This window comes from Peromyscus californicus, unplaced genomic scaffold (genome assembly GCF_007827085.1).
Source record: "Peromyscus californicus insignis strain IS unplaced genomic scaffold, ASM782708v3 Scaffold_22__1_contigs__length_63687245, whole genome shotgun sequence".
Classification (NCBI taxonomy): Eukaryota; Metazoa; Chordata; class Mammalia; order Rodentia; family Cricetidae; genus Peromyscus; species Peromyscus californicus.
In genome coordinates, this window is record NW_026294525.1 from 15,929,383 (window position 1) to 15,947,556 (window position 18,174).

The 18,174-nt window shown below is 41.5% G+C and overlaps 1 protein-coding gene across 5 annotated transcripts in view; it reads right to left on the reverse strand.

Annotated features, from left to right (window-relative positions):
* The window catches only part of Plekhg1 (pleckstrin homology and RhoGEF domain containing G1), a 209,754-nt gene that overhangs the window by 150,402 nt on the left and 41,178 nt on the right, over positions 1 to 18,174 (reverse strand). For 3 of the 5 annotated variants that reach the window (XM_052750968.1, XM_052750969.1, XM_052750970.1), the window contains exon 2: positions 2,850 to 2,908. The exons of 1 other annotated variant lie outside the window; for it this stretch is intronic. The gene's annotated coding sequence lies outside the window, so the exon portion shown is untranslated. Of the gene's footprint in view, positions 1 to 843; positions 863 to 2,849; positions 2,909 to 18,174 lie in introns of those variants that run through there. One more of the 5 variants, XM_052750974.1, reaches the window with a different exon arrangement.

The following is an 18,174-nucleotide window of genomic DNA, read 5'->3' on the forward strand; positions in this document are numbered from 1 at the left end:
GTGTGCCAAGGCCCTTTGGTACCAGAGAACAAAGGCTGAACATTGCTCTTCTCTATCCAGCTCAACAGCAGGCTATTTCAGAGCAGGGCCTGATTCTTCTAAAGGAGGAAATTAGCTCATTCTTCCAGGAAACATTTGAGCTTCTCTTATATGTCTGTTTTTTCCTAAGGTCTAGAGCAGTCAACACAACACATAAAGGCCCTGGTCTTCAGGGAGCTGATCTTTGAAAAGGAGATTCCCCAGACAGCCAATGAACTTACTTTGAGTCAACAAGTAGCTCTGAGGAGGTTTCTGCATCTTTGATAGTCACCAAAGTTGAGGACTAACAAAAATATTTTCTACAAAACCAGAACATGACCTTAAAAGTAAATGACACCAGGCGTGTCACAGACACTGAAAAGTACTTGCACTTAGTCAAATAGATCCACAACACCAGAACTACCATTCTGGGCTCCCTTCCCCTGAATGGCGTCAAGGAGGCACAGTAGACCACAGTTCCCAAGGAGCATCAGCCTTCAGTGATGTATAGCTAAGTGGAATCAAGGGACCCCAAGTCAAGCCTCATTCTCTTTCCTTGCTGTCTGCATCATATCACAAAGTAAACAGAATATGTATGGGTGTCCAGAAGGGAAAATAGTTATTTGATTTTAGGAAAACTGATTGAGTAATCATAACTATCTAATGTATCAATATGTCATTTTTTTTCTTTCTTTGTAGACATAGTCATGTATTACTCTAAGAAGCAAATGTACAGATTCATTTATAAGAACATAATCCTTTCTTTAAAAAGAAAGACGAAGAAGAAGGGGCTGGAGATATGGTTCAGCAGTAAAGAATGCTCACCGCCTTTGGAGAGGACCTGCGTTCAGTTCCCAGCACCCACATCAGGTGGCTCCCAACTACTTGTAGGTCTCGTTCCAGGGGAATCTGCCCTCTTTTGGTCTCCACATGCACCTGGATGTACATGGTGTATGTAAACCCACATGGACATACACATACACATAAATAATAAATCTGTTTTTTAAAAAAGAAAATGTCTACTCTATGTCAAACAAAAACACAAATGACCAACTGTTAAAAACACGTTGAGCCGGGCGGTGGTGGCGCACGCCTTTAATCCCAGCACTCGGGAGGCAGAGCCAGGCGGATCTCTGTGAGTTCGAGGCCAGCCTGGTCTCCAAAGCGAGTTCCAGGAAAGGCGCAAAGCTACACAGAGAAACCCTGTCTCGAAAAAACCAAAAAAAAAAAAAAAAAAAAAAAAAACACGTTGAGTGTTGAGTGTCACTCGGGAGTGGGGGGACAGACACATGGCTCTTGTGTGTATTGGTCCTTGTGCTCTTTCCTTCATAAAAAAATTATTAAAATTATGTATCTTAACTATGTTGATATCAGGATAAATGTAATTCAGATTCAATACTATATATTCATGAATATATTTATATTTTCCTTATACTTGAAAAATAAGTGAAAATTAAAATATTTTCTTAGGCCACTACTGGGCACTGTGCTTAATGGGTAAATCAGCTTTAGATCACAAATACTTGGTCTTTAACCCAGTGAGCCTTCTGGATAGACACAATTAAGCAAAAGAAATTACAGGACTTTTCTTGGCAGTGTCAAAGACCTGCAGGGAGCAAACCATGTCTTGTCGGTTAATGGAACTCTCATGAGTTCTGACGCACTGAGGAATCTTCACTTCATGGAAAGATGGTCTTTGTGGCAATTTTGAACTCTTCCAGAATAGCTCAGTACATCAGACATCTGCGACTCCAGCGAAGCATTATTACTTTGTGGGTTGAAGCTGTGAACCTCTAACCCAGTGGTTTTCAACCTGTGGGTTGTGACCCCTTTGGGGCCTGAATGAGCCTTTCACAGGGGTCACCTAAGACCACTGGAAAATGCAAATATTTCCATTACAATTCATAAGACTAGCAAAATTACAGTTACGGAGTAGCAATGAAGATAATTTTATGGTTGGGAGTGACCACAACATGAGGAGCTGATTAAAGGGTCACAGCATTAGGATGGCTGAGAACCACCTCTCTAACTCATCCTTGGGCTTCAGTTTTCTTCTTTTGTTTTCCATTTTGTCATAAAATTGAGAATATAAACACACACACACACACACACACACACACACACACACACACACACACAAAGTAAGAACACTGTGCTTTCCCAGTAGACTTCCTCATACTTTCCTCTCACTTAATGAAACTTTGATATGGGATTGAGCAGTACTCACCACTCGACAAGCAGCCTCAATTGTGCTCAGAGTCTATTAGTCTCCAACAGTATGGAAAGGAAGAGTCAAACAAGTTCCTGGACCTAACATGCATATCCCTTTCCTTTGCCTTTTATCACTACAGCATTCAGGTACCATCACTACAACATCCGAGCGGGGTTTTTAAACCTCGAGGAAAAGAAGCCAAGAGGGACAAACAGAACTTTGGCCAATGACAAGCATTTAAAAGGAACAGTAACTCATGGGCTGGTAGCAGGCTAACCGGAAGAAGCAGGTCAGGCTAGGATAGATCTTTCCTGAGCCCATGTTTACCCTGTGTGCATTATTGGGAAGCGAGCATTGTCTTTCAATTCACATATTTTCCTAACAATAGTTGTCATTCTGGATTGCAAAATAGCTAAGCACTATTTTAAAAATACTGTTTTCTCTAAAACCTACATAAAAATAAAAACAAAAATGGCTTCAGTATATATTCATATAAAATATATAAATCTAATAAACATAAATTATAAACACATTAGCCTTTTGTCCTATATTTCATAGTCAAGTAGCTAAACAAACAAACAAAAAGAACAGGAAAGTAAGAAAAAGGAAAACAACTTACTTTCATAGTTGTTCACTTTTCTGATGTCTTTACCCACGACTCCTACCGTCAGTCCTCACCTATAGTAGAAACACAACAAATAAATTGGTTTTACTAAAATACCTCTTTTTTAGAATTATGTCTATATATTTAGTTTGCATGTGTGCATGTTATACGTGCACAGGGATAGAGGATGGAGGAGGACACCGGGTGTCCTGCCCTACTACTCTCCATTTCATTGTTTTGAGAGAAGAACCCAGCAACTCTGAGTGATCCTCCTGATCAGAAGTGATCCTTCTGACCCCCATAGTCATGGGGTTACAGGCACATGTGGCCATATACCTAGCTTTTCACATGGATGCTAGAGATTTGAACTCAGGTCCTCACGCTTGTCCATGTGCTCTTACGTAATAGCCATCTCCTCAGGCCCGGAATTCTTTTGATGGAACATGGATGAGATATCAGAGCTAACTTGAAGCAACAAGTGAAGATTAGCTGCCAAAAGGCCAGAATTTACCAAGAAAATGTCACAACCATTCTAAAATAATCATAAAAACAAGTACAAATCCACAGATCTCATAGGATGTTGTATTGAAAATCTACTGATGCCCACTTATCTTTGATTTTTTTTTCTTGGCTCAAAAAATTCAAGACTTGAACTTTTGATAGTTCTGAAGACAAAGGATTCCAACAATTTTCTATGAATCAGGATATACGTTCCCCTAATGGAGGAAAGGTGAACACAGAGGCCATAATCAGGGAAGTGGAGGTGGAGTAAGATGTCAGTCCATCTCAGTTGCAGCATCCCTAAGATCCAGTTTCCAAGGCCATGGCCAATGTCCCCTTGAATTTCTCTCCATGTCTCTATCTACAAACTCTTCTCAACTCCCATCTCTGTGAGGCAGTTGGAAGGTGGACTCTTCCAGCTTACCTCTGGAAGATTTGAACTTTTTTTCTCTTCACTGTGTTTGAAAAGGAGGAAGCTTAGACACCTCAGTGTTTTAAGTTTCAATATATGTATTTTTCAAGTGAAGCCAGTGTTGTCAGTTTTTAAAAGAAAAACAAATGTGTTTAGAAACTTACCAGTTGTGTGTGTGTCTCTCTCTCTAATATTTTTATCTAATGCATATGAGTGTTTTGCCTGAGTATATGTATGTGCACTATGTGTGTGCAGTGCCTGAAGACGCCAGAAGAGGACATCATATCTCTTTAAACTGGAGTCAACAGAGGTTCTGAACAAACAATGCAGGTGTGGCTAATTGAATCTGGATCTTCCAGAAGAGCAGCCACTTAACCACTGAGGCATTTCTCTAGCCCTCCATCTCCATGTCTTTATGAACATGCTACAAATTATCCTAGGTGACTGACAGAAGGGTCAAAGTAAAAACAGAAGAGTGAAAAAGTACTTGCTGAGTAATGTCACGAAAAGCAGGGGGTGGGGCAAAGGATGACAATTATTAGAACAGTTCAAAAAAGTGCAAACTTGTAAAACCTTTGAAAATAAAACCATCCAGTTAAAATCTTAATTATAATATTTAGTCCTACTCAAAGACGAAATCCTAGCTCACATCATTAAAAATGAAGAATGGGTAGATTAATTTTATTTCATATGTGGGGAGCCAAAACAAAGCCATTTTGTTTGTGACTCAAGTAATTGGTGATGTTTTATTTTTAAATTGGAGAAAGAAAAGAAATGAACTAAATGTTTAGTTTTAGTTAGACTAGAAAAGAATCATGTGTACATGTATACATATATCAGTAAGAATGCATAATCTAGATAGTTAAAATTAAAAGCTGCTTCTTTGCAAATTGTAAACCCACATAGACTTGCTTTTGGAAAATGGAGCTTTAAAACCAAACATGAAAAGAGAATTATTCAAGGAATGCACCCCAGACATGGAAAAGATATAAAAATGAAGAGTATTGAAAAGTATCTTTGGGGACCAAGGGGAAGATCTCAGCAAGAACAGTTTTCTAAGCTAATATTTAATGATCAGAACTGAACCCCAAATATAAGTGCTGAAATATGGTTTATTTTAAAGATTTCCAAATTGCAGTTTTAAAAAAAAGCCATCTAATTGGCTTGATGAAGATATCAGAAGCCTCTTCACCAAAGCTAGTAGGAAGAAAGAAAAGTAAGACTCTTGTTTGATTTAAATAAGATGCAAAATCCTACACAGAGCATGCTGGAGCCCAGTTTCCAATGAATCATTATAGCAATTATTCTACAGATATTTATAATAGAGATAATATGTGTTATCAGAAGGCAAGAAGAGATTCAATATCTCACACTGTGCTCCACCAATATCTACCACTGTGTTTTATAGCCTTACAAAACACTTTAAATACAGATAAATAAAAAAAATGGATGACCACTATATAACAGTGGAAGGGAATGCACAGGCCAGTTACCACCACGAGAGGGGATAAGACTGAACACTTACACAGTACAATAGAATTTGTTTACCTTAAGGAGCTCAGGGCCTCGTGTATGGAGCGTGGCTAATGGACTACCACCAATCTAGCCTCAGTCCTAAGATACATATTTTTTTAAGAGGGAGGATGTTATGAGAAAGGGTCTGGTAGCCCAGGCTGGCTCAATTCACCATGTAACTGAGAATGACCTTGAACTGACCCTCTTGCCTCCATTTCCCAAGTGCTGGATTTATGGGGTTCATTCACCAAGCCTGACTTCTATGAGAAATATCTTTACAAACAATAGGCAAGTGCAGAAGTTTCACAAAATGATCTGAAGTACAATATGCAAAAAGAAAAAAACCCAAGGGATTTTGTCCAATGACAGCAACGTCTGGTCACAAGCCATCGAGAATGGAGATCATCCCCGAGGAGACATCTTCCGAAAAGTTACCCTCATGAAAGACACACAGAAGACAGGAACAGAGCTCTTTAGGGTCAATAATAATTTCTTCATGAGAAACGGAGGAAAGTACACACGCATTTGCTTTTTTCAAAAGAACAGCAACACTATACAGTCAGGAAATTCAATACGGGGTAAACCAGCACACTGGTATTTTTGGTCTGATAGGAATACAAGGCGAGTGGGGGAGGGGACATTTACAAGCAGCAGGGCTTATTTATAGCTGAACACCTGGGAACCTCATTGGTTGCTCTGTAAATTCAATATGGGATTTAAAAAGAAAAACATTAAAAATATTTGATTATCTGGCCTTAAGTGCAAAATCCACTAATGGAGTGTGCTCAGGGCATTAAATGCAAATAGAATTTGATGTAAAAACAAAAACGATCCTTCATTACACTTCGGAAGGAAGGTTAGGGAAATGCTATACAATAACCATCCATGTTATATATATGCCAAGAAAATGCTGATCACCCCTAGTTGAATCATGGCAAAACGGGTCTCATTTTATTGCTTTTGGCCAAAGCACAAGGCTAAGCTTATAGTCTGGGAGGCAAGCAGGGCTGTGTTTAAAGTAAGTAACAAAGGCAACACCAGGTGATGTGAGTTCATGTATAAAAATAAATAAAATGTCAGGGTTAGTTTTATAAAGAGGAAATGTGAAGTCCAACATAGCACCATGTCTTTTTAACTCCAGTGTCTAAAATAAGCTTGCTCACCTTTGATTTTAGGTGACATTCAGACATGAGTTGAAAGGCTGTGTGGTAGCAGCTGCAGGATCAAATCTAGATATTCCAGAATGAACGCTAACAAAATTGCCCAGGGAAGGAACCCATGTTGCTTTTTATATGTAGGACAAAATGAAAAGGATTGTTATATGACTAGCTAGAAACATCTTCCAATGCATGCTCTTAAAAGGGACCAATTCTACTTAGATAATTCACAGGAAAGCGCAAGGTCCTAAAGCATGCACATTTCCCCGTAAGATGTCACTCATTTGACATATAGCAGCCCCACCCACGGATTTGTTACCTCCATGAGTAAAACACACGGGCTTCATAAAGAAGCGCAGCAAGGTGGGTGCTCACACAATGACCTATGGGAAATGACAGGGCTTCAGGAAGAGTGTGTGACGGTGATAACGTCAATTAACCAACCAACCAACCGAACAACCAACAACAAAAGTCTCTCAATATCCCACAAAGTTTCTAGAAAATACTTTTTAAACCAATACCCTGGATGATCACGTAGACAAAGAGAGTGCTTTTGAGGGGATACAAGATTGGAGGACAGAAAACTCCAAAGACTTTCTGTTTGAATTAGAGTCTTGCTTCTCCCTAGGCCTGCTATCTTGGGGTACCATTCCACAAATGTCTCCCCTGGCCCTACAGATCTAAGAATGCTGCTAAGGCATGTTGGGACTCTGGGTCTCCAGCATCACAGAAACAGTTTCTTTTTTGTCTGTTTGTTTGGTCATTATTTTTTACTGAAAATATTTTTTCATATAATATATCTGATCACAGTTTTCCTTCCTTCATCCCATCCCAGATCTTCCCCACCCCCCGACCCATGCAACACTACACTTTCTTTTTCTTTCCTTAGAAAACAAACAGGTAAATAAACAAACAAATAGCCAAGCAGGATAAGAAATTTAAAAAAGCACAAACAACACATTCATACAGAAATAGACACAGACGCACACATGTACACACATACACAGACACAGACACACAGACACACACTCACACACATACATCCCATGAAACATAAAATCAGAAACCATAATACAGAAGCAAAAGGTCAGTAAAGTTTTAAAAAAAATACCCAAACAAAGCAACATGAGACAAAACTCTCCAAAAAATATCACTGAATTTATTTTGTGTTGGCCACCTAATGCTGAGTATGGAGCCTGACCTTAAGTGTGGTTTGTATACCCAGTGAGGCTCCAATGGAGAAAACTAATTTTTTTTTTCCTTTACAGGTTCATGTCAACTGGAGATAGCTTCTTGGTTAGGCATGGGGGCTTGTGTCTACTCCCCTCTCATTGGTAGGACTCCATATTGCCAGGACACGTGCAAGCCCTACACAAGCTAACACAGTCCCTGTGAGTTCGTATGTATGTACGTCAGTCCTGTTGTGTCTGGAGGACACTGTGTCCTTGGTGCCATCCATCTCCTCTGGCTCTTAGAAACTTTCTGCCTCCTCTTCTCAGGTTCTTGATCTCCAAGGGGAGTGTTTTGGTGAAGACATCTCATTTGGGACTGAGTGTTCCACTCTCTGCACATAGCAGCAACACTTCCTTGTGTCTGTCCTTTGAACAGCTTCATTTCATTTGTAGGCCATAAACAAGTAACGATGTTCTCCCAAGTGGGTGGGACGACAATTCTTTGCTGTTACAGATGCCCAACCTCCAGCCATCCTCTTTGTGGCCCTTGAATAAACTAGCCTTTTCCTTTTCCTTGCTCTGATCTCAGCTCATGTGAGATGAACTTTATTAAATACACTATGCCACTTGTTATGATTGATCCCCCTAATTGTAGTGATTGGTTCATGGACAACCATACTGTCCAAGCCAGATCAGTTAAGGCCAATGAGGCCTCACCTGGAAAACAGACATTCCCCTGCTCCTCACAGATGTGAACAAGAGAGAATTTAGTCTAGAACTCTTGCTAACATGAGGGAACTACAAAGGAGCCAATGTGGTAGAAGTTCACACTGATCTAATTTGTGAGCTGACAGGATAATTTCATGCACACACACCCCAGACTTGCTTTTCCTTGCTCAGTGATCTGTTTGTGAGTAGTCTTCATGCCATTTTGTTAATTATGTGGTGTGACTGCTTGTGTGGGTGAATTATAACTCATTAGAGAAATTGTGATATCTTCACAGGCACAATGAATAATGACATTTCTGTCTGTGATGAACCACATACAGGACAGTGGTCCCACACAATCATGTCTGCTAGCAACATCATGGCTGTCTTAGGATGGACACATACTCTCTGTTTTCACAATGATGAATGTATCTAATTATAGTTGGCAGACTCTATCCCAATGACATGACTGTGTATACTCTTATCTCTGGGATCTTCAGATTGTTTTCAGGGTTTCTGCAATATAACCCACATCACCTGTGCCCTCTGGAGTCACAGGCAGGAGATCCCACAATGCATTTGCCTGGATGGAACGGCTGGATTGCTCGACATGCACATGCTGAACACCACCCTTTTCAAGACAGACTGTACTGGTTTACAATCCATGCAGAGTATGTGCAAGCTCTTATGCATCGTATATTATAGCTAACACGTGATACCGTAATGCTTCATTTATATCTACTTAGAGGGGTATAAAATGGTGTTATTTAAATTTGAATTTTCCCAATTGTTAATGAAGTTGGACATAGCATACACAAGGCTCCAGGTTCAAACCTTAGTCACACACACACACACACACACACACACACACACACACACACCACCTAAAAAGTCATCCTGCTTTTCCTACAAAGGTTATGACTAAAATAAATAAAACAAAACTACAAATAAGTAGAATTCAAGGAATATTCCCTTTTCCCATCTTTTTTTTTGTCATTGTTGTAGATATTCACTGATATTAGTATTTTTTCCATAGGAGGAATTTCTACTTCTGGACAGTCTATGCCTACATCACTTGTATGTAAACAAGGAAACCCAGCAGCTACAGAACTCACAGTAGACCCTCACTGGCTGAGGTGGGAATGGAGTTGGGAAGGGAATTCAGATGACCATACTCTTTGGGATAATAACATCTGGCAACTGCTTGAAGTTTTCATTCACGGAGATGATGAACTATGTCAGAATTGGTTATTAATCCCCTTTGTTGTGTGCTTAGGCTCTGTCATGCAGACACACATGTTTGTGCTCACACAGAGCCTTCCAGAAACATGCTCTATAGTTCCCCTTAAAAATTCAGTTTAATTTGATGTCTCTGGCTGATTCTTCTTGTGATGGAAACCTTGTGAGTTTCAATCACTTTAAAACTAACTAACAAACTAACTAGCTAACCAACTAACCAACCAATCAACCTTCTAGAACCTGGGAGTGGGGCTACGGAGCATGAAGAAACCCTTTAAGAGCTTGTATTTCCTCGTCTCCTCACTGGGATAACCATTGACTTCACCCACCATTTAATCCAATTATTCAGTGAATGCCTTATGTGTGTGCCAGGCCCAGGGGATTCCCAAGTGAGTGGGGCCGGGTGTCTGACTGAGGAGTCCATCTTCCCAGGACAGTGGATGTGTTCTTAGAAAAACTACATATATCAAGCAGTTTTTAATAAACTGGATTGTTTTCAGTGGCATTTTGACAGATAGATTAGGAACAATTTGTCAAAGTGAAGGTTCTAGCCACTCAATTCAGATATTATGTGTCAGGTTGGCATGTCTCCCCAGGCCTTGCCTGCAATACATAAATAATGTTTACGAAATGAGTGGAGCTTTTAAGACAAGTTCAGCCTCTACTTTATACCAATTCCTGGCTTCCATGGGCTCATTCAGGAGCACTTGGTAGACCTGATGGAAGTTCTTTAAATGCCATTAAAAGGAGCTATAGAGGGTGCTCCTCAAATCTGGGCTAGATTTCATGGTACGCTGGCTGCAGATTTGTATAGAACAAAAGCAAAAGCAGACAGCTACAGTACTCATGAATTACGATGTTGTCATCTTGTATTTATTTTCCAGATAGACTAATTGTTAGCAAACTGACTTAACATGGGGTTTATTCCTTCAGATGTAGAGCCGAAGATTGAGGTTTCCAGTAAGGAATCCTCCCTCAGATTCTCTGCAGGTTCCTCTCATTTTCACACTTCACAGGAAAGAAGGCTCTTAAAGGAAAAATCTCTCTCTCTCTCTCTCTCTCTCTCTCTCTCTCTCTCTCTCTCTGTGTGTGTGTGTGTGTGTGTGTGTGTGTGTGTGTGGTATGTGATCATGTGTGGTGTGCGTGAATGCATGCAAGAATGCATGTGCACATCTGCTTATGTGTGTGAATGTCTGTGATCAAATTCCATGGCACACATGTCAAGATCTGAGAACAAGCTCAGATGTTTGAGACAGGGTTTCTTATTCCCACTATGTATGTATGGCAGGGTAGCTGGCTTGGGAACTTTCAATAATTCTCCAGTCTTTGCGTCCCATGGCAGACTCCTAAAATGCCTCAAAAATAAATCCCCAAAATTGGAGCACTGATGGTTTGTCAAGGTAGAGACTAAGGATAATGGCAGAACTAGTAAAGACAGGTGTAGTCTTTACTCCTTCTTCTTCTTCTTCTTCTTCTTCTTCTTCTTCTTCTTCTTCTTCTTCTTCTTCTTCTTCTTCTTCTTCTTCTTCTTTTTTGTTTTTTTCGAGACAGGGTTTCTCTGTGTAGCTTTGGGCCTTTCCTGGATCTCACTCTGTAGACCAGGCTGGCCTCGAACTCACAGAGATCCGCCTTGCTCTGCCTCCTGAGTGCTGGGATTAAAGGCATGCACCACCACCGCCCGGCTTCTAAGGGAACCTCTGGTCAGTGGGACAATCAGAGCGATTTAGCCAGAAGAAAAGCCCCAAGTCCAAGGCAACTAAAGCCGTGCATGCATGCTTCTGAATGCAGAGAAATACTACAACTACAGTATTAAAATCAGGGTCTTGTAGGACAGCAGTGGAGGAGAGCCACGGGTAAGAAAAGACTTCCAAGAGATCAAAGACTCATTTAAATAAGGAAAGGGGACATGGCTGTGACAGATAGGAAGGTTTTTTGCCGAGTCTAGACAGGATAACATGGAGGAAGTCACGGTACTTGATAGCCATTTTCTCAGCAGACACACTTCAGAAGAACCATCTTTTATGAGGTAGTGTGCGAGAGCATCTCTAGCTAGATCAGTGATGTGAGGCAAGTTAGCCTCTGTGGCCAAGTGATGAGAAGGGACCATGCTAACGAACATAGAGATTTCCCCTTAAATAAGATTCAGCTGGGTGTGGTGTTAAAAGTTGAGTTTCCCCGGACTGGGGGAGGTGGCCCAATTGGTTTTAGCCTGCTATCCAAGCAGAAGACCTGAGTTCAGATCGCTAGAACCCACATAAAAAGCTAAGCATGGTGGCATGTACCTGTAACCACAGTGCTGGGGGACAAGAAAGGAGACAGGAGGACCCCAGGAACTCATTTCCTGGACATCCTAGCCAAATTGATGAGTTCCAGGTTCACAGAGAGACCCTGCCTCAAAAAGTAAGGTAGAGAACAATTGAGAGAGACAACCAGTGTTGACCTCTGACCCCCACACGCATGTGCACATGCACGTGCACACACTCCACATGAACATACATATACATACACATACATGCACCATAAGCAAAATATACTTGGCAAAGAGACACGGAGGGTATTAGGTTGCCTGTGATGTCTCTTCAATAAAATCATATTTAGGGAGCTAGCATTACGCATCTGCGTCTGTATCCGGCTGTGTCTTGGATGGTGAGGACTTGGTTTGATTTTTAAGCAGGCTTCTGTATAAACACTGCTCTTATTCAGGCATCATATGGAAAACTCTACTCCATTACCCACAAACGTTACAGAAAGGAAAGTCATTTCCTTCGACTGGAGGCCTCCTCCAGCTCTCCACCTCAGTGAAGGAAAACAGGCTTTGACATATCAGCGGTGAGAAAGTGAACTACCAAATACATCATGGAGTATTTACTTAACATCTGTCTTGAGGAGATTTCGGTGAGCTTTTGGGAGGAAAAAAAAAAAAAAAACATGGATGTTGAGGGCTGACTTCCGGTAACACATTTCACAGCAACTCCTCGGTCACTATTCATTCCCATGGCCCTCGGCTGCACAGTCACCCAGACATCCTGCAAATCTCTGGTTCTGTGAATGTAGGTTTTTCACTTCCAAAAACAGAGGAAATGTTCAATTTGAATAATTTCACTCCCAGGGAGGGGAGAGAGGGTCAGAAGGGCCTCAACGCAAGGAAACCCTGCCATTTTTAAGCTGCCCTGGAGCTCAGGATCTTTACCTCTACTGAGCTCTGCATTCGGCATGTGAGCACACAGTGGTTTCTTAGCAAGGCTCCACATTTAATATGATTATCATTTCAAAAATACTTCAGGGAGCCCCAACTTCACAGGTCATTCTTTCTGCAAAATACTGTTAATTTCTTTCACAGGAAACTGGTTTGAATTGTCTGTCTGTCTAGCCAGTTTAGGTAGGCTATTAAAATGTGGCTGATTTATTGCAGAGAGTGTGTATACACATGTACATGATGTATGTGTGCATGTGTGTGGGGGTCAGAGGACAACATTAGGGGTGTCTTTCCTCAGGTACCATTCACCTTGTTTTTTGAAACAGAGTCTCTTGGGGACTTGGTGTAGAGTTTGCCAAGTAGGCCAGGCTGCCTGGCCAGCGAACCACAGGGATCCACCTGTCTCTGCCTCCTCAGTATTGAAGTTACACTCATGCTCCAAGGCCTAGATTTGTTTCCTTTCCCCCAGTATACAGTTACCCTTGTAAAACACCGTAGGTCCTTCTGCAGAAGGAATGGAGAAAGAAAGTCTAACAGTAAGACTCCCAGATACTTTATAAAGGTCCTTCCTCAGGAGGACCTGGCCGCTCCTTCATTCACAAGGTTCTGGGTCTGCAAGCTGGCTCCAGCCTGGAAATGGGTTCACAGGCCGAGATTCCCTTCTGCCGCGATCCAATGCAGACTTTTTTTTTGTTTGAGAATTTTTCTGCTTATACAGATCAAACCAAAGGAGTAGGCTTCTGACCTACTCCGTGTCTGGAAACACCATGACTGATTAGCCAGTTCCAAAAATCTCTACAAGTCATGCCACCATAAAAATCAGAGCTCGCAAGCCGGGCGGTGGTGGCGCACACCTTTAATCCCAGCACTCAGGAGGCAGAGTCAGGCGGATCTCTGTGAGTTTGAGGTCAGCCTGGACTACAGAGTGAGTTCCAGGAAAGGTGCAAAGCTACACAGAGAAACCCTGTCTCCAAGGGGGAAAAAAATCAGAGCTTGCCTGTGCTGACCACTCTGTCAGGCCATTATGGACATTGCTTTGCCTACGCTGCCTATTACAATACCTATGCTCACCTTGCCTATGGGATTCAGTGCAGCTGCCTGGCCCCCGCTACTTCAGGGCCAACTTAAACCCATCACATTCAATTCATACAACTGGGCAGCGGCAACGCCAACTGTAAGGTCTGGCACAAGGAAAAGGGCCACAGCAAAGCTCTTCAGATGTGCTGGTGCCCCTCTCACCATTTTGGGTTTTATAGCATTAGTGAAGGGCCTGTCTTCTAGGCCTTCCCATTGTGGGCAATTAGGTTCTACACGGGGTACCCTCTAGCAATGTGGTCTGAGAGTCAATAGCGAGAATTTTGTGGCTCAGTTAAAATAGACTTGAGTGAATGCCTTTGACTTTTCAGGGTGAGTAAAATGCAAGTTTAAGCCTTCCTAGAAGACATGGGCTTACCAGAGGAAACGAAGAAAGAAAATAGTGTCCCCCATTCACAAAGAGAATGGTATTCAGTGATGTTTACACACGAGGCTCCCACGCTTAAAACTAAAGTCTAAATATATTGTTTAAGCTGCAGCTCAAGTAGCAATTTGCTGAAGCCAAACCACAGTGAAATTTCAGGAATGTATCCAGGTGGTATAATTCTATTTCCTGCTATATTTTTTTTTTCCTAGCTTCTATTTTGGTCACTTATTAACTAATTCTTAGGTGGGAGAATTTTGGGAACATAAAATAATTCCAGAAATTGAGTTGCAATCCAATTAAATCAAACTTCCAGGTAAGAGGCAGACACTTAAGCTCCCAAACATCAAGTCCGTTCTTACACGTAACTACCTGGTAAGAGGGGGATGTTCCCCTTGCTGCTTTCATTTTCCCTAATTTCAGGAATCCAAACTAGCTGGGGGGGCGGGGGGGCCCTCAGCAAGAGGGAGGAGCAAAGACAAGACAGCTTCAAGCAAAGGTCAGTCAATGGATATTGAGGGAGATAGAAGAGTGCTTCCTGCTGAAAAGCCTATTCCAGAATCTTCTGGGGGAAGGAGGTGTGACTCAGAGCAGCTTGTAGGGGAGGTGTGGCGGAAAGAATATAGTAACACAGCAACCAAGAGCACAGTAGGGCAGAAAAGCCTGTGCTCTTATGAGGAACCATGTGATGACCGACTTAATGGGAGCTGGGGGCTTGGGGGCAACGGAAGGGCATGTGTAAGGTAACAGGTTAAACAAAGTGCTTTTGAGATTGGAAAAATCATATACGCATCCCACCGTGAAACTGTAAAACATGATAGTCTAGCAAACTGACGAGTCACAAGTAGAACGCCTGACTGTCCTGGGGACAGGGGGTTCCCAGATATGGGACTTTCAGCGGAGGAATTGGGAAAGTCCTGTGCAAACCAGGGAAGAAGAGATAAGTGAACAATGTTAATGTTCTCCTTTGTCCCACCCGGCGATCAAAAGATGCTCCAGAGAAGAAATAATTGATGGCACCAATATTAACGCGGGAGAGTGTGCCTGGAGAATGAGGCTTTTATATTTGGTTTCATCTCTTCCCAAAGCATTTTGAGCTTTAAAGCAATGCATCTGTTTAGAGTAGACAACTTCTATTCACGAGGCATCTAACTTCTAACGAAGAGAATGCTCCAAAATTGGAGCAATGCTCTGCTCCAAACATGTGGAGTTAATTAAAAGTATTAAATGGGGAATTAAAAAAAAATACCTAAACCCCATTCGAAAACAAGATTAGAAACAAAACTGAGGAAGATCGTTCCCTTGTGTGGTGTGGGGGCAGCATTTGTAAGTGTCAACAGTGGGTGCTTACAGGAAAGGGTAGGGTCAAGCCGCTGCTAACCTCTAGAGGCATGTTAATCCCGACAACAGGCCACTGGCCTTACCGTTCCTAGATCGTGCTACCATCAGCTACTGCTAGGAAAACCTGAGTTTGAGTAGAAGCTGCTCAGATGTGTATGTGACTCCTTTCCCTCTCTACGTGACTTTCAGACTGTTGCACATTAACCTGATTTTTAAAAAGACAGCCATTAAACATGCTGTTTTGGGCCAAAATTGTTACTTTTTTTTTTTTTTTTATCCAAAATAATGATTCTTTTCATGAGCTTTAACTCTTTGAAGTCTAATGACCCTGAAGAAGGACTCATATCTGCAGATAAATTTTTGGGTGTCTTTAACAGAGAGCTTAAATCTAGGTGTGCTGACTCCACAGTCATTTGCACAGGAAGTCATCAGCTTATCTATAAATGATAACTCTGACCTAAAGATAATAACTGTTTCATGCCTTCGCCCTAAGCTTGCCCTCTGTTAATATCTAAAGATATGTTCATTTTTAGTCTCATCGAGACAATGTTACAGGTCTGCCTTTTGTAAATCGCAGACTACGGAGCATATAATCCAAATCCATTCTGGCGTCCTTCATTGCACGAAAGGAGGGGCCTTTCATACAGTTAACAACCTAATGGGTCTCTGCCAAATCACTGCACATCTGTCACACTTCCTTATTTCAAGGCACATCTACATCTTAAAAGCATACCTGAAATCAGTATGTAGCTTATAATTAAATTTAACATGACTGAATGCCTTCTGCTTCCTGTAAAGCTGTTAAATCAACTGTGTATCTTAAATGTCCCATGTTTAATCACCAACAAAAGGAAAAAAAAACCCACAATGTAGTTCCTTGGAAATGAGTGGTGATGACTCAGATATTTGAGCTCCTGAAGCAGTAGATCGGGTAAGTGTGAGACGTCAGCCCTGTGAGTGAAGAGAGCTCAGACTATAGACATTAAAAAAGGAGAAGAGGGGATCAGCAAGGGGCTGGAGGGGTGGCTCAGTGGTTAGGGGTGCTTGTTGCTTTGCAGAGGACTGTAGTTTGGTTCACAGCACCCACATGGCGGCTCACAACTGCCTGTAACTCCAGCTCCAGGAAATCCAGCGCCCTCTTCTGGCCTCTGAAAGTCCCTACTCACATACACATACACACGCTCAGATACACAAATGTGTATATGTACTATACTAATATATGTTTAACATATAAATGTATCATTATAGTTCTATAATCAATATATTATATATAAATATTATATATAAACATAATAAAACCAAAATAAATCTCTGAAAAACATGTGGTGGGAACTGGTGAGATGGCTCAGCCAGTGAGGGGGCTTGCCTGGAAACCAAGTCCTGAATTTCATCCCACAGGGCGAAAGGAGAGAAGTGGCCCCCACAGGTTGTCCTCTGGTCTCCAGGAGTAAGCTGTGGCACATGCCCCTGCCCCATCATAAACAAACAAAGAAACAAAGAAGTAAATATCATTAAAAACAGAATGAGAAACAAGACAAAGTGAGCACTTGTTTCTGAGTGTGTTGAGCTACAAACCACATCTAATCGAGCCACCGTTTCCAGACTTCTAAGAACCAACAGAAGGATGATTCTGCTAGAACATCCATCCACAGATAACCACGTTTGTAATTTTAATGAACGAGACTACTAAAAATCCCATGCAGTTATTTCAGGGAGTTAAGACCTTGTACTGGTATGTGTTTTAAGCAAAATTTACAGCTTCCACAGCCCTGAAAGAAAAATTAAGAAGGAAAAAAAGCCAGTGAAAGCTACAATTTACTAGCTTTCCAGGAAACCAATTGGAAGGTAGTGGAGCAAGCTTGATGAGACCTTGTAAAACGTCTGTGTGAATCTGAGCCCTCTGGTAGAAGGGCTGGAAGGGTAGGCGCCGCACACACCCATTTTTGTTTCCTTTGGTTCTCAGTGACAGCTAGCTCTATTGAATATTCAAATCAGAAAGGATTTTGAACTAATTATTTTTCCAGGGAAGTGTCCTTCAACTACTCTAAAACCTAGATTGTTTTAAGTTTCTGCCTTCCCCTTCCACTCACCCAGTGCTATACTAACTGCTCTTGGAAGGATGATAGTCAACAAATCCCATCCACTCTCTGAAACCAGTTATAGACCACAGCCTGCCTATAACTCGTGGGCAAAGACACGCGTGTTTGGATTCACCTGAGAGCTCCGAAAGGATGGTGGACCTCTAGGCATTTTCTGTGTTCTCTCCAAAAAAAAAAAACAAAAACAAAACCAAGATTTATTTTTCAATTGTTTCATTATTTCATTACTGTAATGAATGGGTTTCTCCCAGAAGTAGGCTTAGCGTCAGGGATTGAAAGTTAAACCTTTCCATATGTCTGAATTTAAACCATTTGCTCTAGTGACAGGGAAATGATTTTTTTTGTTGTTGTTGTAGGTTAAATGTTTATTTTTATTCACTTTAGTTTTTGAAGCTTTCTCCCAGTGCCGTTTTTGCCTTGATGTATTTTTCAAGCTAGCCTTGGATATGGTGCCAGATAGCTGATGGAGGTCACACTATGTGCTTGGGTGTACCAGCTAGCTGATGGAGGTCACACTATGTGCTTGGGTGTACTAGCTAGC